Raw genomic sequence first — 22,731 nt, 5'->3', positions numbered from 1 at the left:
CTCAACAATAAATAGGCCTTCGAGCCTCATTGTAACACAGTTCAGAGGCATGTAGCTGCCACATCTCTTCTCAGAGATAAGTTACCATCGCCCTAGTTGGATTATTTCCATTTCTGTTTGTAAGCATATTTCAGTATTTTAAATTAATGAAATGAAGTATTATTTCCACTGCATATCTGTGTTTATGGTTATATCTGTAATTTGTTGCGTTCCTGTTTAAATCCGGATCATGTATGATCCAAAGCGCTCTAAGCCACTTTTTTCCAAAAATGAAATGGATAACAGAGGAAACATTTGAGCCCATTACTTGTTTAAAATCAACAAATTAAACTTGAAAAATAAAAGAGAGATGAACTAATAAACAAAATTAATCATATTCCTATTCTAACTAACTAAGAGAGAATATGACTAAGTATAGTCATACTTCCAGTGAAACCATGCAAGCATTTTATTTCCTGTGCATATGAAGATGTCACAGATCAACAACAAAAATAAAATTGCAACTAAATTAGTAAAAGAAAAATTTAGCCTACTATGTACATCTAACAATTGGAAAAATTAAACTTATTCACAAAACTCTTACCTTGAAATTCTTCCAAAATTCCACTTATAGGATCATGAAAATCAAAATGTAATTCAGTGAATGATTGGAAGAAGTTCAAAGGAAGAGGAAACATCAGGCCAAGCTTGAATGATACATTTTCAAATATTAAATCTTGCTGAAAACTGGAAATGTCGGAAATCTTATTGAGCATTGGAACTTCCAGATATGAGTGGAAATTTAGAACACTTCTAGAAGTGATACATTGTTGGTCAAAATGTAATGATACACTCTCAAGAGCTTGAGTTTGTGAAAAAATCATTTGAAAATAATAGATGAATTGACTAAACATGAACAAATAACATTTCAAAATTAGAAGTAACTGATGTTCATGCTTGAAATTGTGGAATATATTTTCATATAATCTTATTAATATGTCTGATGAGTGATGAGAGTTCGAATACTCAAAGTGTTAGTACAATGTCCTCAAAAATTTAGAAATGAAATTCGAAAGAAAAACAAACTCAAATTGGGGAAAATGAAAATGAAGCAAATTTAAATTTACGTTAATGTTACAAATAATGGTACAACACAGCTGTGATTCATTTACAAAATTTTCCTTCCCACAAGTGTCAATAGAAATTATGAAATTGAAATTATCATTTGCATTCACTTGTGGAGATGATAAAAGTTCAAGATTATGATTCAAAAATGTTATTTATCGTTGTATGAATCATAAATTGGAATAAGTTCATGACCACTAAAATCACTATGATGATTTTAAGAATGAGAATAGACCAAAATTATTTTTTGATTAGTGTTCTTTTGATCTTCAAAAATAGATTTGCTTAAGGAATTGGGAAAATGGGAGCTAGACAAAACAATTCCTGAAGAGAAAAGAGGCTCAACCTTCCTAGTCTTTAATTTCTCATTATAAATGGCTTCATTAGTGTTTTTTTCCTTTGAATCAAATAATTCATAACTAGGGAGATAACTAAATGTTAGATTGAGAGAATCTTCAGGATAATTGAAAATATTATTGATTGAATTTTCTCTACACATATTAGAAGTAATCAATAATTCACCATTAATGAAAGTTCTTCTACTTCCTGAAATTAAATTTGTGTTCAAAGGGATTGTTGATTGATGATGAATTATATTATTGTTGCTAAAAATATCGGGATAAAGACAAAAATAAGAAGTTGAATATATATACTTGAAATTTTCCCTATGTACAAATGATTGCTCATTTTCCAAAATAGACTCTTCCACAATTGTTCCATTGCAAAATGCGGATTTTTGATGTATGTCTTGACAAAAATATGATTTTTTGTGCATTTAATCGATCTGTAAATTGTTGCTAAGTTGCTCCGTAGCTTGGAATCTATTATCGACAAAAGAGGATTCTAAATTAGCTGCAGCAGTAGACTGTGTGTCTCTGACATTCTTTGGTTGATTTAATTGTTTTTGATTTAATTATCGTTGAACTACTTGATGTCGATTGCTACTAGTGAACTGTGCATCTTGTTGATTTTCTAATTCATCAGATATAGCAAAATTGTTTAAATTCGAAACAGATCTGAAAGCAATATCATTTAATTGAGTAACAACAACAATTTCTGATTGATTTGATGAGTAGTATTTACAATTTCAATTTGTGGAGGATCGACATTGTCATTTTGAGCAATTGAATCAATATCAATAATGGATATACTTTCTGATTCTTCATATTTATCATAGGATAGAGACACTAAATGTCTAAACCATCCAATTAATTGGAATTGAGGAAAATATTTGGATCAAAATTGCATTAAAAATAATTTAAATATAATATAAAAAATATCCAAAGTCTCACATTTCATCCTACGCAATTCTTCTAACTGATCACACACCTTTTTACAATCATATTCCTTAAATTCATGAAGGAAAATCTTCGAAAATTTGTCCTTGTTATGTACAAAGGCAACTAGAAGAGATAAGCACCAGTCCTTGGCTTTTCCTGTCAAAGTGAGAGTGAAAATCTTGCAAATAATATCTTCATCAATATTTAAATTATTGCAACTTAAAATAAATTGAAGGAGATGATTAAAAGCAGATGTCTTACCATTATACTTTCCCTGAGACAGAGTCTAGACTCCCTTTATCGGAGTGGTTGTTGGATGGAGTCCAATAAAGCAACTCCAAGGAGGTTTTTTAAGTGGAGCCATAGTAATAAGATAAAATCACCAGAGAAACAATTTACTGTGGCCCTCATTCTAGTGCCAAAAATGTTGATGGCCCAAAATGACCATGTCAACATTAAAGGGAGACCACCCAGTTGGGAACTTAAAGAAACTCATTTTTTGTTTGGAATGATGGTTCCAACTAGCTCAATTAGATCCATTTACCCTCTCTCTTTCTCTACTGGATTATAGTATGTCTATTACTTTCCAATAGAAAAGAGACATCAGATATTCCTTCTTACAAAGATAATTCAAGAAAGTGATCCTTAAGCTCAACCATGCCACTCTAAAGTCTACCCCTTGTGTAAGAGGACTTATAGAATGCAATAATTAAAACTAAATGCAAAACTACTCTAATTGACAAAAAATAAATCCTAAACTTATCTCATTTGGAAAAATGATTAATACTCCTCTCAACCAAGAGCAAGGTAAAAGGGGATTTGAACCAGCTTTGAATTTGGAATAAAAAAGAAGAAGTCAATAAGCCAAGGAAATATTTCCAAGACTTATTACTAGTTCAAGAAAGTATATTTATTCAACTATATAATGAATAGTCATCAAATCTATGGTGCAAATATATCCAAATTCAAATAAAATTAATTCAAACTAAAAATATATGATTGCATTAAGGAAATAGTTCTCATAAAACAATCATTATTAGAACAAAGATAAACTTGACATGGATTTGCTAAATAGTTAACAAGTATGTTTTGCTTATCTATTCGAATTCATAATTAAACTTGATAGCAATTAGATTCATCATTAAAATATAGCTTTCAAATTATTAAAACAAGCATGTATTAAATGAATTTACAATAGTGCAAAACTTCAAAAATACATACTTATCTGGATCAAGAATTTCCTCAAATTTTATTAAATTCATGTCATCAATCAACCTCTATCTCTGACAATAGTGTACAAGAATTAAATATCGAATCATAGCCTTTGAGTGCATGAAATTCTCAGAAAATTTCATGATAGCGTGAAATTTTCAGCACTGAAATACATTTCTTTTAATCTCCACAATTCAGGTCCAAACTAGCTAATTCTCTACAAAAATCTTGCTCCCTACAGTAGTGCAAAAATTCCTCTCTTTGTAGAAAATTTTCTCCCCGAGTTTCAGATATGGAACTCCCCACAAATTCTTACAAAAACCATATTTATAATTACAAAAGAAAAATAGAGTGAGAGAGTTGTTGGAGAATAAATTTGCTTCAACAAATTTTAATTGGCCAAAATTATTCTTTCATTCTTGTTGGTGCAATTCCATTGTTCCAAATATTTTCTTCCTCATCTCCCCAACTACTCTCCTACCAAAAACCAATCAAAATTCAAAAATTAAAACAAATTTGGTGCACAAAATAGAATTCAAACAATTTCTCAACAAACTATTGAATTAAAAATAAATTAAAATCCAAAGAAGTTCTAGTGCTATGATTGCTTCAAATGGATCAGATCATTCTTTGAGTATTGTTGAGAATGAATTATTGACAACAAATTCTCTAGTACAATGAAATTTGCCCAAATCAAAACAGGAAAATTATTATTTTTTGTTGCAAATTCATCACTTTGTCTTCTGCTGGATTTCTGGGTCATTAAATGATTGAATCTACTAAAATTGACCATCCCAGATTATTCTCCTTTGTCTTAGCTTTCCAATAAGCTATTGCAAGCTTCATTTGGTTGAATAAATCTTGAGATATGTCTCTCCGAATTTGGGGTGCCAAAATGATCAGAATTCTAGAAAAAATAGCTGCCTAGGCCAAAGTTTAAAAAATAGTGATTAAAAATCTAATGCTAATTAACTTAATTGATAATAGTTAATTAACTAAATAATTAAAATTAATTAATTATAATCTTATCTTAATTAAATATACAATTTAATTACAATAATAAAATTAATTAATTATATACAGATTAAATTACAAATTAATTAAATTTAATTAAAAATTATATTATTGAAAATTAAATTATTAATTAAATATTATATTACAATTAGAAATGATTAAATTAATTAAAATCATTAAAAATATAAAAAAAAAAATTAAATTAAATTAATTAATTTAATATTAAAAATAAAGATGGGACATGTCATGATACTATTGGCTTATTGGTTCCATTATTATGGACCAAATTGGGAGGAGAGATAAGGAGATTGGGAGGATGATCTCGGAAGAAGATTTCAAATGGTCTTTTTAATAAAGTTACGGCAAACAAAAGTTCCAATGTGTTGAGGTGTGAGGGAAGGAGGGATTGGAGTGAAGTTATCAGAGCATTGGGCCTCGAAGGAAGTTGGATATCAGGGATAAATATCAGAGGTTTTTAAATTGGAGTTACGATACTATAATTCTCCTAGGTCTCAATGGAATGATGAGTATCGGAGGTATGAACGAGGGACATCGAAGGAGAGAGAGAATAGGAGTATCAGAAGAGATAAAACATAGGAGTATCGGAGGAAGCATGACATCGAGGCTTTGTTAAAAAGAGCTCTGAAGAAAAAATGTTCTGATATTATATAAAAGGGAGAAATAAGACTTAGGTGGGATGGAGATAACGAGGTGAGTTGAAGTGGGGGCCTACATGAAGTGTGTACCTTCCATCATAAACTACATCCATTGTATAATTAAGGTATCAATACTATTAAAAACTACAACCACTTGAGTTTCCGAGATTTCAGATCTTAGAACTTTTATTAAAATTGAAATTGAAATTAACTTCTAAAATCCAATAAAGCATAATTTTAATTGTACTACAATTTGGTTGCGGTGATTTGTAGGACCGATAGAAGAAACTTTTTTTTTAGAAAAAATGAATTAAAAATCGATATTTACAATTAATTTACAAAAATTAAAATAATATGCATTTTGTACATTTTTATCACTGGCGGTGAAAATCACTTAACTTCGGACAAGCACCATTTGCAACCTACACATCCAAATGAGATGAAACGAGAAATGATGGAAAACTTGTGAAAAATCGAACACAATGAAGCAATCAAAATCAAAGTCCGAAGAAAATAAAAAATTGGCAAAATTGTTTGACACTTAACCAAAAGAAAATATTAAAAGGCAATTTAGCCAAAATTTATGGAAAGGGTCCCTGTTTTTTGAAATAAATAAGTTAAAAATGGAGTTTTTACATCAACAAAATCCCATGTATTTTAATCCTTTATTTAGTTCCACCACTTGGGTAGAAAAAACAATCCTAATTGGTGTTTTTTCTATTGCATTGTTCCACACCAATGAAGAGAGGATTTTAAACATTTTATATCCATGCCTATAGCATTTACGAAGATATCAAATATATCCTTTAGGTGTTTTATTTGAACCATATTAGCATAAGAGAAAATGTGAATATCATCCACAAAAAGTAAATGAGTCAAAGAATAGTGTTGAGTGATGTGAATTCCTTTGAATCATGCTCTATGGTTTGCATCCATTATGAGTCTAATAATTCCTTTTACTAGTAGTAGGAATATTAGTAGGGATGATAGGAATCCCTATTGAAGACCTCTCTCCACGTTGAAGAAAGTGGGAGGCCACTCCATTTAATAGAAGAGCAAGAGAAGTGGTGTTGGTACAATTTATAACCTAAGAAACATGTAGAAAATTTGAATAATATAACACTTATTCACAGAGATTATCCTGATTATACACTATTTATAGAATGCATGCATAATACATAACCTCCTCTACGTTGATCATCAATTTTGCGGAATTAAAAACAATGAAACATCAATTGCATGCGCACATTAACACAGTGTGTAATGGGGAAAGCATACAGCTGAAAACCCCCGACTATCTGTATATTATAATGATAGAGAACATGTAACAATACATAGTACAATACTCCTCACAAGTACTCAGTACTATCTCCACCTGCTACACACAAACTAGCTCAGATCTGAATCAAGTCACAGGTTCAAATCTCCTCCGCTGTTTGCCTGCCTCTACTGCGCAATCCAATGTGAGAAATAGGAATGATCCAAACTCGTTTTCCCTTGGCTTTTACTGCGCAATCCTCATTGGAAATCTCAATCAATGATTGTGCAAATCTCATGCACAGCTATAGTCACAATTGATAGTAGTCTCCACCTCTAACACCTGTCTCCACTGAACTATCCATGCACTGAGTTAACTGATGTATTCTTTAGTTGATTTATGATTTAATAATTAGTGAATTAATTAATAATTAATTCGCATCACTCATCACTAGTGTATTTGGCAGTTAGACTAAATACAACTAGTTCAACTAAGTCAAACTGAACACAACTCCATCAACTCCTCAATCAACTCCACCAAACTCAATCACTTGAGTTCTAATTGAAGTCCATGATGAAATAGCTCAACTGACCCATAATAAAAGTGTATTTCCTTCTGGCAGTTGCATGTGCCACATCTGTAGCTCGAACTGAAGTGCTCCAAGAGGATAAGATAATGTTTATAGTCCAAATATTATTAAGAGCTAATAATATTCGACTGTTCTATTTTTAGCCTGACAGTGTAAAAATAGACTCCGCCCATATGTCTAAAAATAGAAGTCCATCTATTTTTACCAACATGACCAATCATCCATAAATAGCATCCTGCAACTCATAGACCATGATCCATATGTCTAAAAATAGACATAGTCTAAAAATAGACTTTGTGCCAAAAATAGCCTGCGGGCCCACTTAGTGAAGGCGACTTCTTTTCACTAAGCTCCATCATCTTGTTGCATTTTCAACACTCCCTCTACCCAAGATATGGATTATCTGCAACCCCTATCCTGCAGCTCTGGAATGTTCTACATGAAACACATTTGCTCAGTCCACTTGCTCCAACAACACTTGGAACAAAAACACTCCCAACTGACCACTCTGTTGGGCTAGGAACATACTCTGATGCTGAAGCTCTACCTGCTGCAGAAAAGTGCTCCCTCTCTGACATCTACGCTACTGCAACATCTCCATGCATCTCGCACCATTGCACACTTCTATGTGCCACCTAGCACTGTGCAAAACACTTGTGCCTCTCGCATTGCTGTAGCTTGCTAGCTATGCACTGTCCTGGGATTCCCTACACTGTCGCTCTCTCTGCCGCTCCATCCGCATCTGTCTCTACCTAATCAGTCAGTTCCTGATACTCCATATCGGGGCTCCCGTAGCAAGGTCTCATCCAAGAGGTTGGGTACCTCAAGGATCCTGCCCCTCCTCCTTGGGACGATCACTCTATATCGCCCCACCTCCTACTTGGAGGTTTGGCTGCATGTGATCCCTCAGCCCACCTGGCTCAAAGCTTCCCCCTACTGGAGGTCTCTGCATGAGTAGATGTCTCTACTCAATCTCCTCTCAGCTTCCCTTATTGTGGCTGCTCCACAACCTCCTGAAGCTGCTGCACCAATTGTGGCTCCTCCACAATCATCTGAGACTTCTTCTAGCTCTGCATGTTGAGAGGTAATATACACTCCCTCTCAACCACCAAGTCTCCATCAGTTGCCTCGCTGCTCAAGGCTTTGCATGCATCTTGAACCTCAAGAGCATACAGGTTCTTGACCCGTGAACCTATCTGCTTCACTTGTCTAGTGATGATGTGTCCAAGGAAAACCTTTCCCTTACTGAAGACTACATCATAGCCTCTGTCTTCCAGCATCGCGATCGACACCAAGTTTCTCTTCAGTCCTGGTACATACTTGGCATCGGTCAAGGTAAGGCAAGCTCCATGCTCCCTCTGAAAAATAACCGTGCCTACACCTGAGACACTATACTTCTCATCATTACCCATCGCTATGAGTATCTGGAGATCTTTCTCCTCCAAAGTATTGAACAAACTCTTGTCACCGGTCATGTGGAAAGAAGCTCCACTGTCAAGAAACCAACCACTTCCAACCATGGATGAAACCATGCATGCAAAGAGTGTGAAATCCAACTCAAACTGTGAAGCAAGTGCCTCACCTTCAGATCCTTCCCCAGATCCCTTCTTGGATTTCCTCCGTGGATAATTTGCAGCATAATGGCCCACCTCATGACAACGAAAGCATCGCACTTTCGATTTGTCAACCTTCTTCCCATCATTGGAAGAACTAGATTCGGAAAGAGAACCCTTCTCCTTCCCCTTCTTTGCTTTGGCAGCCAAAGTGCAATTTTCTTCATGAGATGCCTTTGATGAAGATCTGTCCCTGGTATTCCACCTGATCTCCTCTTGCACAAGATCAAACCAAAGTCTCTTCCATCCTAGCAACTTCTCCCAACCATTGACAGAGCCCTGATAGGAATGCCAACTCTTTGGAAGACCAAGGAGAGCCAAGCTCACCAAGTCCTCATCATCAACAGTCACCCCCACACTTCCCAGCTCATCCCGGCATTGGGTGAACTTCGTGAGATACTTGGGCATACTGTCTCCTTTCTCACACTTAATGTTTCTGAGTTTATCCTTGAGCTCAAACTTCCTCTGGTCGCTCTTGCTTTGGAATAAATCTGTCAACGCTTTCCACATCAAGTATGGAAAAGCCTTTCCATGCAGGCTGGATACAGTGTGATCCTTCACGCCCTCCAATAGAATCATTTGACACTTTGCTGTCTTCTTTTGCCAAACCTCAATGTGAGCAGCATCAGTAGGCTTTGGGACCTCAGCCTCTATGAACTCCTTCAACCCATTGTCATCTAACACCGCCTCCATCCTGTCTTTCCATGCAATATAATTCGAGCTACCTTTAAGGGCATACTCCAATTGCAATCCGTTGAAAGACATTTCAACTTCAACACCAAGAAAACACTGCTGCAAATTCGAATTCCACTAGCTCAAAACTGAACCGCTTCTGATCTAAAATTCGTGAGAACAAAGTATTTCTCGTACAGATATTGACTGTATGGGCATTCACCGGATATCTCACCTTCCAAAAGAAGGATGAATCCAGAGGCTACCTGGCCCGATTACAGACTCTGCCTGAAGAAATAAAATGTAATCACTTTCTGAATAATAGATCTGATGATCAACTTTGCTCTGATACCATGTAGAAATTTTGAATAATATAACACTTATTCACAGAGATTATCCTGATTATACACTATTTGCAGAATGCATGCATAATACATAACCTCCTCTACGTTGATCATCAATTTTGCGGAATTAAAAACAATGAAACATCAATCGCATGCGCACATTAACACAGTATGTAATGGGGAAAGCATACAGCTGAAAACCCCCAACTATCTGTATATTATAATGATAGAGAACATGTAACAATACATAGTACAATACTCCTCACAAGTACTCAGTACTATCTCCACCTGCTACACACAAACTAGCTCAGATCTGAATCAAGTCACAGGTTCAAATCTCCTCCGCTGTTTGCCTGCCTCTACTGCGCAATCCAATGTGAGAAATAGGAATGATCCAAGCTCGTTTTCCCTTGGATTGTACTGCGCAATCCTCATTGGCAATCTCAATCAATGATTGTGCAAATCTCATGCACAACTATAGTCACAACTGATAGTAGTCTTTACCTCTAACACCTGTCTCCACTGAACTGTCCATGCACTGAGTTAACTGATTTATTCTTTAGTTGATTTATGAGTTAATAATTAGTGAATTAATTAATAATTAATTCACATCACTCATCACTAGTGTATTTGGCAGTTAGACTAAATACAACTAGTTCAACTAAGTCAAACTGAACACAACTCCACCAACTCCTCAATCTACTCCACCAAACTCAATCACTTGAGTTCTAACTAAAGTCCATCATGCAATAGCTCAACTGACCCATAAGAAAAGCGTATTTCCTTCTGGCAGTTGCATGTGCCACATTTGTAGCTCGAACTGAAGTGCTCCAAGAGGATAAGATAATGTTTATAGTCCAAATATTATTAAGAGCTAATAATATTCGACTGTTCTATTTTTAGCCTGGCAGTCTAAAAATAGACTCCACCCATATGTCTAAAAATAGAAGTCAATCTATTTTTACCAACATGACCAATCATCCATAAATAGCATCCTGCAACTCATAGACCATGATCCATATGTCTAAAAATAGACTTTGCGCCAAAAATAGCCAGCTGGCCCTCTTAGTGAAGGCGAATTCTTTTCACTAAGCTCCATCATCTTGTTGCATTTTCAACAAAACAAAGTGTGTTAGAAACCCAAGTGAAATAAGAGAAGTTTGATATATAACCAACTAACCTTATACAAGGGTTTCAATAGTTCCACTTTATACATAACCTCTTTTTAATACTTTGTATGCAAATCTTCCTAGGTGAGGCTTATAACTTTGTGAATTTTTCGTCTTTCCAAAAAACCAAAGTTTTCAAGAGAGATGTGTTATGAGGGAATGCCTTTTAGACAATGGACTGTGATTATGGAAATTACCTTGTATATGGCATTGCATAAGGAGATCAGTCTAAAGGGATCAAAGGATTTAGTACTATTCATTTTTGGAATCGAAGCAAGGAAGGTGGTGTTGAAAGGAGATAGTATTTGGCTAGAAGTTCTAGAAAATTCAATTATCCTCAAAAGATCGTCACCTAGAAAATCAAAGCATTCTAGGTATAACTCAATAGGGAGATCATTTGGCCTAGGGTTCTTCTCTTTTTGAAATCTATAAAGAACATGTCTAAGCTCAATTTTTGTGACCTCAGCCATAATATTTTCATTTTTCTCCTGATTGGAGAAACTAGGGAAAATATGGCCACTCTTAATATTTTATCTATCATTGATTTATTATCATGATGATCGAATTCCTTGAAATATATACAAGATTTAGCAAATATGTCCTAGAAGGAGGATGCAACAGTTCTATCATGACACTTTATCTCCCAAATAATGTTAATGAATTTCTGATGATTTGCAATTTTGTGAAATTATTTTGTGTTTTCATCTCTGGCTTGTAGCTAGAGAGCTCCACTCTTCATTCTCCACTCCTTTTCCTTTTCTAGAAGGATTTTCCTTCTTTTTTCTTTGATATCCTTGATATGGTCCCTTTGTTATGTTGTGCCAGGTGTAGTAGAATTCAGATCAAGGAAGACCTTTACTTTTTCTTCAAAGTCTACCAAGGACTATGTATGTCCTTCCCTTTTTCATTTTTCCCATTTGGTCAAGGATACTTTGGATGATTTTATGTTTCTTTGGAACTGGATCGAAGGGGATTCCAACAAGATAAGGGAGAAAGGGCCCCATGCATGTTTGTTGACATCATGTAGTGACGTATCTTGAAACAAATGGGGTTCAATTTAAAGGGGAAGATGGGTTTGTGGAGGGAGGATCAAGTTGAAAAAAATTGGGATTGTGGTCAGAATCACCACCCATAGAGACCCACTCACACATACAAATATGGAGGTTAAGGAGAGATTTAGAGATAAGGAAATGGTCCAATCATTTTCTAACATTTTCCATCCTAGACCTATTATTTTTCCAAGTTAGTTGTAATTTTGGAGGGAGGATGTCTATGAGGCCAACATCCTCAAATTCTTGTATGAAAAATTTCGAGAGGGTATCATAATTTTCCTAGGATCACAAGGTTTTAGATTCCCTTAAATTTATATTTAGGTGTTCGCCCACAATAGTTCTTTAAGGGACATTGAGATACAGTTTCAAAGAAGTTTTCCCATTATTCCTTCCTATTGGTATACGGCCCATAGATATTGTATCACATGAAAGACGTATCAAAATATTTAGAGAGTAGATCAAGGGAAATTTGTGATTGGATAGAATAGACTAAATTTAATTAAATTTTGAGGCTATTCAAACCTAATATAATACCTCCCGATCTTCCATTTACATCTAGAGAAACAAAATACCAAAAGGGGGAAGATTTCTTTAAAAGATTCAACCTTCTTGCATTCCATCATGGTTTCTTGTAGAAAAATAATTCAAGGATTATGCACATCAAGCAACCTTTTAATTTCCGATTCTCTTTAACAGTTTGGCTAGACTCCTACAATTTAAGGATGAATTTTATTTAGGAACCATGTGAGGGATTGGTCCTCTAAGGACCTAGATCATTGAATTTTGTTTTCATTTTTGAATTTTATAATTTTCCTAGTGTAATGCTAGGGAGAGGAAGGATTTCCTTCCTTTTCATTAAGGATTCAAATTCCCTACATCGATATGGTTCAACCCATTTCTGAGTTCTCCACAAAATTCCTTGGTGGGATTTGCATTTAGTTGTTTTGATGGCTTTGAGAGGGATAAATGGTTGTGATGAGGGGAAGGGTATGGGAGTGCAACTAAGGATATCATTCCACGGAATAGGATAAGGGAGACATTTGCAATGAGGAACGTGGGGGGAAAGATGGGGTGATAGAGGGCTAAACATGAGAAAAGAGGAGGTGATAGGGAGGCAGAGTCTCAAAAGGAAGAGTACGAAATCCCTAAGGTATACGAGGGGGAGAGATCTTAGAGGATGAGGGAACAACATAATAAAAGGAACAACAAGGCTAGAATTAGGAATGGAATGAGGAGGAAATATGGAGTACTACATACCTAGGAAGGGGTACCCCTTCCGAAGAAGTTGGTTAATCCAAGGGAACATACTCCTTGAGAGATTCTAAAACAGTTGGGTTCACCTTGTTGCGTTTGAGATTTGAAATTGGAGTCGAGTTGGAATTTTTCTCTATTGCAAGGGATCTAGGATGAGTTATATCGGGATACTTAACAACCTGTGAATCATGAGGGTGGGTGGGTTGGGAGGGTTTAAAAGAGAATAAGCATCCTTTTAGACCATTTTTCACTTATATTCCCAAGGAGGGAATTTTTACCTAAGTGTCTATGTAAATGGCAACGTCTACATTTTTAAGGAAAACCCTCATAATCCAAACTTTTCCAATGGGCTAAATTCCTAGAGCTAATAGAAATTGAGTCAACAAATCCTAAGGAAAGGTTTAGGCCTATCAGAATACAATCCATAACTAGAATGAGAGGTTTGATCCATACACAAATTTTAGAGTGTTCTCGATCTATTTGATGACATCCTTGGACCACAAAATTAGTGCAAAACCAAGGAGCTAAACCTATATTAGGACAACAACCATTTTTTCCAAGAAGGCATCAAAATTAATTGACCATTTCTTTGCAAATAGAGGTTATGAACCCCAATGTCAATGTCTCTGTAAAAAAATTTGAGCATCCTCCTTCAATTTTGTGATTCAACCCTTCTAGCCCATCACATAATAATGCAATGAGGTAAAAATCCAGTAGCAAAGAAAAGTAGTTGTCTATCCATTTCTAACTATGGTGAATTTCTATATTTTGAGAATATAATATCATTAAATGTCCTTTCCCATATTCAAATTAGGCTCCTTCACTTTCCTCTTAATGCACTTCCTATCGATTTTTGGGTGGTCACTGGAAGATGGGGCCATAAAGGTGGTAGGTCAAGAGGTAAAACCATTATTTATAAATATATCTAATGTTAAAAAACCACCCATAAAACTAGTTTGAGGTAAGGGGTGGGGGGAGTTACAGGGAAATAAAACAAAAAAGTAAGGGTAGATGTAATAGAAGAAAGTTTGATGTTGACAGGTTCCAAAGAATATTGGGGAGAGAGTAGGCTTTCATAAAAAAAAAGAACACCAAATATGGGAGGGAGGGTCATTCATAGAGGAAAAGGGGTGGGGGGATATTTTGGGGAGGGTGTTAAGGGTTGACCACAAAGGAAAGGTGAGGGTGGGGTGGTGGAGTCTTTGGGTAGGGGGATGATCATCAAATAGTTGTCAAAGTGGATAGAATCCACTATCATTCCCACCCTCAAAGTGTATGGGCCCATTGTCAGAGAGTTTGTCATTGTCAGAGAGTTTGTAGAAAACAAATGTGGCGGGTGTGTCAATGTTGCAGTGGAAGGAGAAAAAACTTGTGAAGGATGTCCAAGGGTCGAATGATCAAATTTGCACACCTTACAATGCGTTTGATCAATCATCCACCATTTCTAACTCCATTTGCTAGCAAAGATAGGATTGTCACAAGGGACAAAAGAATATCTAACTTGATAGAGGAGAGATCATAGTGCTTATTCTCTTGTGGAGTTGTAGGGACCATGGCCTTTCAGAATTTAACCCTTGTTGTGCATGCATTCCTCAAACCCTAAATATAAAACCCAATCATCCAAATATAATTTTTCTATTTACTATTTATTTTCATTGTTTTTTTTCCCTTTTTTCTTGTATATTTTTTTATTTTTTTAACTTATTTAGCTTTACTTTTTTTTTTCAATATAAATATTTTGATTTTTTTTTTTTAAATTAATAGTTAAATTTTTTTGAATTCCCTAAATAAATTAAAATTTTGATTTTTAATATCTTTTTATCAATTTTTTAAAATTATTTTGTTTGAAAAAAAGATATTTTTTAAGACTTTTAATTTTATTTGACATTTTTTAATTAAAATTTTCATTATTTTTTATTAAAAATATATGTTATGCTAGTTCTTTCATTATAAAAAATGGTGTTTTTTTATGATTTTGTTTATGCTAGTGATGATTTATTTCACTCAAGGAATAACAAGATTAATTAGTATAAAACCTTATAATCCTATTATCTATTTTATGAATAATAGATTTTTATTCATTTATATAATGATTAAGGCATAAAAATTAATACATAAATTACTAAATGAAAAAACTCAAAGAGAAGAAAAGAAGAAGAGTAGAAAAACAATCTAGAGGACGAGGGGAAAAAATAACACAAGGGGTGGGGGGAGGGAGGGGAAAGGGGTGGTTAGGAAGAAAGGACAGGGTTCCAACATCTGGTAATTTTCCAGCTGTCATCTCTATTGAGATTGTTCGACCTTTTTTCAATTCCTATGGCTTCCCTAAATTTCCGGTGATGCAAATGTGCAACCTTGGCAATAACACAGGCCTCCTCAATACATACATGATGCTTAGTCTTTTCTGCATGTTCTACCAGGGCGGAAGACCATGTCATCTCATGTTTTATGTTGGCTGAGTGCTCATTAATCCTTTGACTAATAGAACGACCAGTCTCGCCAACATAGGGGGTCCCATAGGAACATGGAATAACATAGACACCTTTCATGTCCTTGGGGTCAACCGGGTATTTTACCGATCTAAGGGAGTTGTAGATGGTGTTAAGGGGTCTAAAGGTTGAGGGAACATTATGCTTCCTAAGAATACTTGCGATCTTATCAGTGGTCCCTTGGATGAAAAGGAGATGAACCCCTGAGACTCGATCTTTAGGGTCTTTTTTGACCAATGAATTCTTGTTGGCTTTAAGGAAATATTTTTGACCATGGTGCCTACTATAACCATTATTAACAAAAACATTAAGGAGATGGGCCTTCTCTTTATCGAGGCTCTTTTTATCAGAGATTCTTAGTGCACGAGTAGCTAGCGTGTTGAAAACACCCAACTTTTGAGTAGGGAAATGTTGGGAGTTGGCATGAAGATACTGCTCAGTATGAGTTTTCTTCCGAAACACTTGGTGGGAGAAAGAACTGTCATCATTCTTCGAAATGAGAACATCGAGGAAATGCAGGCACCCATCAACTTCCTACTCCATGGTGATTGATTGTTGACATGCTTGAAGAAAAGATTCAACTCTTCATGGCCATGAGACCAGATGACACCCATGTCATCCAAAATTTCTTCCAAAGCTTGGGTAGGAGACGGGTTGAGGCCAAAGCCTTGGATTCAAAGTCTTCCATAAAAAGATTAGCAACAACCACGGGTAGGGGGGAGCCCATGGAAACACCATATGTCTGTTCATAGAATTCACCTTCAAAGCTGAAAAAAGTGGAAGTGAGACAGATCTCAACTAATCGAGCGGTATTTTATCATCTTATTCGTTTTTAACTCCTTTTAGTATTTTTTTTTATTTGTTTAATGGGCCCGAGCCCCATATTTTATTGTTGACCCTTTTTTATTTATTGATTACTTTTCTTTGAATATATATATGTGTGTGTGTGTTTATATATATATATATATATATATATATATATATTATCTTTTGACTTGTATATATTTTATTTATTTTTCCATTAATTATTTTTAAATTAGTTTATTTTATTTCCCTTAATTATTTTATTTATCAAATGATTTGTCTCAATTAGTGCCTTGACTCGTTTTTATAATTTTAAACTTCCCTCATTTTTTAGAGATTGACTTTGGTTTTTTTTTAATAAATTAATTTAAGTATTATTTTTCAAAAACTAGTTGTTTAATATAGTAGTTACTTATTAATATTTGTTTTCAATAAATTAATAAACTAATATCATAATTTAAATATTATTTTTCAAAACTAGCCATTTAATATAGTCGTTACCTATTAATATTTTTAATAAATTAATAAATTAATAAACTAATATCATTATTTAAATATTATTTTTCAAAAACTAGCCGTTTAATATAGTGGTTACTTAATAATATTTGTTTTTAATATATTAATAAATTAATATTGCAATTTAAATATTATTGTTCAAATATAGTTGTTACTTAAAATTATGTCTCTACATTGCTCTCTATTTAAGCCTTTTCCATGGTCTGCCTTTTCATCTGGTCCTGATGATGAACCACACTTGTTGGTTCGAAATGCATCAGCCAAAAATTTATCTTATGTGATTTCTACCGAAAAACTTTGCTTAATTAAATTGTATATTTAATTAATATAATTTTAATTTATTAAATTTAAGTATTTAGTTAACCATTATTAATTAAGTTAATTAGGATTAGATTTTTTTTTTTTTTTTAAACTTTGGCTTAGACACATTTTTTCCAGAATTCTGATAATTCTGGCACCCTAACTTCAGAGAGGCATATCTTAAGATTTATTCAACCAAATGAAGCTTGCTATAACTCGTTGGAAAGCTAAGACAAAAAAAAAATATGGGATGGTCAATTTTAATAGATTCAATCATTTAATGACATAGAAATCCAATAGAAGAGAAAGTGACGAATTTGCAACAAAAAAATAGTTTTTCTATTTTGATTTGGGAAAATTTCATTGGACTGGAGAAACTATTGCCAATAATTCATTCCCAACAATACTCAAAGACTGATCTGATCCATTTGAAACAATCATAGGATGGAAACTTCTTTGGATTTTAATTTATTTTTAGTTTAACATTTTGTTGAGAAATTTATGAATTCAGGCTTTGTGATCCATATTACATTAAGAAGAGTATTTTTGGTAGAAATCACATAGGAGAAAATTTTGCGGACGCGTTTTGAACCAGCTAGTGTGGTTCATCATCAAGACCAGATCCTAATGATGAACCACATAGTTGGTTCGAAACGCGTTGGAAATTTTTTCTCCTATGTGATTTATACCAAAAAGACTCTTCTTATTGAAAAATTGTTTGAATTCTATTTTATGCACCAAATTTGTTTTAATTTATGAATTTTGATTGGTTTTTGGCATAAGATCAGTTGGGGAGATGAGGAAGAGAAGACTTGGAACCATGGAATTGCACCAACAAGAATGAAAAAATAATTTTTGTCAATTAAATTTTGTTGGAGCAAATTTATTCCCCAACAACTCTCTCACTCTATTTTTCTTTTGTAATTATAAATATGGCTTTTGTAAGAATTTGTGGGGGGTTCCAGATATGAAACTTGGGGAGGAAATTTTCTGCAAAGATATGAATTTTTGCACTACTATAGGGGGCAAGATTTTGTAGAGAATTAGCTAGTTTGGACAAGATTTGTGAAGATTAAAAGAGATGTATTTCAACTCAAAAATTTCATGCTAGCATGAAATTTTCTGAAAACTTCATGCACTCAAAGGCTATGATTAGATCTTTAATTCTTCTACACTATTGTCATAGATATAGGTTGATTGATGGTCTGCATTTAATAAAATTTGAGGCAATTTTTTATCCAGATAAGTATGTGTTTTTGAAGTTTGCACGATTGTAAATTCATTTAATACATGCTTGTTTTAATAATTTGAAATCTATCTTTTAATGATGGATCTAATTGTTATCAAGATTAATTATGAATTCGAATAGATTAAAAAAACATACTTGTTATCTATTTAACAAATTCATGTCGAGTTTATCTTTGTTTTAATGATGGTTGTTTTATGAGAACTATTTCCTTAATGTAATCATGTATTTTTACTTTGAATTCATTTTATTTGAATTTGGATGTATATGCACCAAAGATTTGATGACTATTCATCAGATAGTTGAATACATATACTTGCTTGAACTAGTAATAAGTCTTGGAACTATTTCCTTGGCTTATTGAATTCGTTTTTTTATTCCAAATTCAAACCTGGTTCTAATCCCCTTTTACCTTGCTCTTGGTTGAGAGGGGGATTATCATTTTTTCAATCGAGATAGGTTTAGGATTTATTTTATGTTAACTAGAGTATTTTTTCATTCACTTTTGATTATTGAATTCTAGAAGTCCTCTTACACAAGGGGTAGATTTTATATTGGCCGAGCCATTAATTCATCTTAAGGATCACTTTCTTTCATGAGCTTTGTAAGAGGGAAGACATGATGTATCTTTTCTATTCTAAAATAATATACATATTATAATTGAGTAGAGAAAGAGAGAGGGTAAATGGGCCCAATTGAACCATATGGAACCATCATTCCAAATGGAAAATGAGTTGCTTTAAATTCCCGACCGGGTGGTCTCCCTATAATGTTGACATGGTCATTTTCAGCCATCAAAAGATTCATTCTAAATCCGAACCATTATTCAAAATCATATTAACACTAGTTACTTTAAAATATGGAAAACCGGATTTGAGTATGGTGTAATAAATGGCTCTTGAGGGCGAGCAAGTTGGTTCTCTCCAAATTAGTTATAGAAGCCATTACTATATATTGGGCATCCTGCATCATAAAATTTTCTAACTTTCTTTTCATTTTTTATGGGCTAGCCAAGGGGGGAAAATCATTTGCTCTTACTACATGGAATAAAATTGCTAATCCAAAATCCCTTGGTGGACGAGGACTAAAAACCTTCTATAGTTCTCAAAATACCTTGTTGCAAAAGGGGTATGGAAATTTATTTATGGGACAAATTTATGGACACAAGTCACATTTAAAAAATAAATAAGTCTCCTCCCTTTGATGGATTGTATTAGAAATCCTCAAAAATTGGTAAAAAATGGTTCCATCATCTGGAAGACTATCATATTAGGCTTTCCACTCATTGGAAAGAATCTTAGTCAGTAGGTTGGAAATGGCTCCATGATCCAAATAGGTTTGGATCCTTGGATATGATGTTAATGAAATCATTATCTCCCACATTCATTGAAACAAAAAATAAATGACAAAGGCTTCATCTCATTAAATCAAATATTTGTTTTTAAGCATGTAAGGGGATGACAAGACTGGGTAACTTATGAAGATCTCAACCTTAAAGGTTCCTTTGCAAGTTCTTCAACCCAATATATTAGATCTCTAAAATACTCTCACTTCTCCCTCTCGAAATTGATTGTCCACTAATTTGGGGCCCAAGTCAACATGTAGTATACTTTGCAAAGTTTGGATACCTGTGCATGGAAATGGAAGTTGGGAGCAATGAGCCTCCATGGTGGTAGAAGAAAGTCTAGAAGCTAAACTGTCCCCCTAAAACAAAACTCTTTATATGGATTCCCCTTAGGAAGGAAGACCCTACATCAGATAATCTACAAAAAATATCCTTCCATGGTCCTATCATTTTCTCTCTCTACTCTTTGGAATTTGAAGTATTATAACACTTGTTTATAAAATGTCCCTTCACTCAAGTTTTCTGGAAGGATATTCATTAGTATTAAGGCTTGTATTTTGCTGTAGATATCAACCCATCATAAAATTAAACACAAAGCCTTTCCTTTAATAGTGGCTTGAGGTATATGGCTAGAAATAAACCATGTCATCTTCAAAGACAAAGGTATGTCATCCTTAAAAATAGCCATAAATAGTTTGGCTATATAAAACAATATGAGCAACATAGCTCCCTCCTCCCTCTCAATTTCTTCCAAAAACATAAATTCAAAAGGACTCTCCATAGGATTTATTTGATGGGGAAGCTCAAGAATTCCCCTCTTTAGGAGGGGTAAGCAAAATACTTTACTTATCAAACTCTATCTCTCTTCTTTGCTACCAACATTTGCACAATCACAAACATCAACAATGAATTATTTCGTTAAAAATACTTGTACAATTATCCATTTTTGATGGGATCAACTCCATACAAATTTATGGAGACTCTCAGACCATCATAAATTAGATGAAGGGAACTGCAAGAATCATAAATTACACTCTTCTTTGCATATATTAGAAAATACAACAAAAAATAACCCACTGTACTCATATTTATTTTGATCACATTTACAGGCATAGAAACCACATCGTAGATTCCCTATAAAAAACTAGACTAGATATGGGTTGAGGCACATTTAAAATCATAAAAACTAAATAAGGCCAACAACAAGAATTTCTTCTCGACCCTTAGGACTGATTGAAAAATTAGCTTTTCACTCTATCACAAATTTATATTATACATTCTTATTTTTGTTGCTTCTTTTGGGTTTTTTGATACAACCATGTATATGAGGTGTATTTTTGAGACGTAAAATGTATGGTTTCTGGTTGAAGGATAGACTTTTCATCCCCATATATGGGGGACATGAGTTATGCATCTACATATATGAGGTAGATAGACACAGGAATTCCATTTGATATATGCAAAATGTAATTTTGTTTCTATATAAATATAATTGTAGTTTTTTTCCTTTGAAAAAATATATAAATAATTTTCTTTTTCTTTTTCTTTTTTTTTTTTGTAAAAAAAAAAACCCCAAAAAACAAAAGGATTAAAAATAAAAAATATGTAAAAATAAACCCAAAAAATTAAATAAATAAAAAACATAATTAAGAAAAAAATAAAACACAAACATTGACCATTACGGAGTGGGAATGATTTCAGACATTGCCCCTAGCCATCCCACTCCCAGTGTAACTACCTAATCTCTATAATTGTCCAATTTATGTGTTTTTAATTATATTTTTTCTTTGTTTACAATTTTTTATTAAAATATATTTGTCTATTTATTTTATATTTTGTATTTTATTTTTTAATTTGAATTTTATTTTTGTTAATTTGAAATTGTATTGCCTCATTATGCCTCCAGTCATACTTTTCCTAAAGGGAAACCAATACAATGGAAAATAGTTTAGATGTTTCAAAATTTTAACAACTATGACCATGAAGTTCATGAAAATTGAAATATACTAAACTAAAATAAGTAAAAGACAAACATTGAGTGGCCAAACATAACATCAAGAGTCAGATGAAGTAACTCGGGCCAGATCTTGATTGTTGGTTCCTATTGGTTCTATAGGTTTCAGACCACAATGGTGATGAACTTATATGAGAGCAAGAAAAGCATCCAAAATAGTAATATAGGAGCACAAACGATGTTGAACTTGTTGGATTTCATTGAGGAAATATATTATATCATTGTGGTCTTCATATTTTTCCTTCAAGACCCTGCCCAAGAGTGGCTTCATCTGCTAGTGGACGGTAATGGAGTTTAAATATTGGCTCCGTCTTCCCATGATATTTCTAGGGTTGGGAACCCAATTGACTATAAGCTTGAACTTCTAAGCCTGAGTAGGATTGTTGGTCATTAGTGGTCAAGGCTTCGAGTTGACAAATTTCCTCTTGGATTTTTGGAGGAGTGAAAAATGGTTGTTGCATCTTGAGCTTGGGCTTCAGATCACGTTTGACTATAAGGACCTCTACTACTGGACCCCTAGCGGAAACACATCCTTTTTCGGGGCATGTTTCACTAGGTTTCTAGGGACCAAGATAAAAAATATCATCTTTAAAACCCAAAAAATAGGGGAACTGTAATTTTGGAAAACCAAATAAAAATAAACCCCAGGGACACACATAATGCCAAGGGATTTTTTTTCGGCTTATTATGAAATGGAGTGACCGAGGGGAGGTAAATAAAGTACTTTGGGAAAGGTCCAACAATCACCAAGAGACAAAAAGACAAAAACCAACGCTCACTCCCACTATGCTTTGAGCACT

This window comes from Pinus tabuliformis, chromosome 9 (assembly GCF_031772625.1).
Source record: "Pinus tabuliformis cultivar Carrire ecotype Pingquan chromosome 9, CPIR1, whole genome shotgun sequence".
In the NCBI taxonomy this organism is placed as follows: Eukaryota; Viridiplantae; Streptophyta; class Pinopsida; order Pinales; family Pinaceae; genus Pinus; species Pinus tabuliformis.
The sequence above is the reverse complement of the archived record's forward strand: the minus strand, read 5'-3'. Positions refer to the sequence as shown.